We start from the raw sequence: 631 nt of genomic DNA on the forward strand, positions 1-631 counted from the left end.
AAGCAGCTTCTCATGCCCACATAACAGTTGGTGTCACGAATTCTGCAACTTTTGCACATCACAAAAGGAACATGGCAATTTGAAAAATAGGACCCAGAAAGTTATACAAGAGTCAAGATGCCATAGTAAAAGGAAAACACATAGTAAAAGGAAAACACAGCAAAAGGAAAACTAGAGAGAATGTGGGCCCCTTACTAAATGAGGGGGGGGTGCTGGTAACGGGGGATGCTGAGAAGGCAGAGATACTGAATGCCTTCTTTATTTCCGTCTTCAGTGAAAAGGCTCTCCCTCAGATTTCCCACACACTGGAGGTTAGTGAGAGGATCTGGGGAATGGGAGACTTCCCTTTAGTCAGGAAAGAGGACGTGCATGAGCGCCTAGGCAGTACTAAGGTCCACAAGTCCGTGGGACCTGATGGGGTGCATCCACGTGTGCTGAGGGAGCTGGCGGAGGTCATTGCCGAACCGCTCTCCATCATTTTTGAGAGGTCTTGGATAACAGGGGAGGTCCCTGAAGACTGGAGGATAGCCAGTGTCACTCCGCTCTTCAAAAAGGGCAAGAAGGAAGATCCGGTAATTATAGGCCTGTCAGCTTCACCTCTGTCCCTGGAAAGGTGATGGAACAGCTTGTG

Source organism: Meleagris gallopavo, chromosome 1, assembly GCF_000146605.3.
Source record: "Meleagris gallopavo isolate NT-WF06-2002-E0010 breed Aviagen turkey brand Nicholas breeding stock chromosome 1, Turkey_5.1, whole genome shotgun sequence".
NCBI classification, from domain to species: domain Eukaryota; kingdom Metazoa; phylum Chordata; class Aves; order Galliformes; family Phasianidae; genus Meleagris; species Meleagris gallopavo.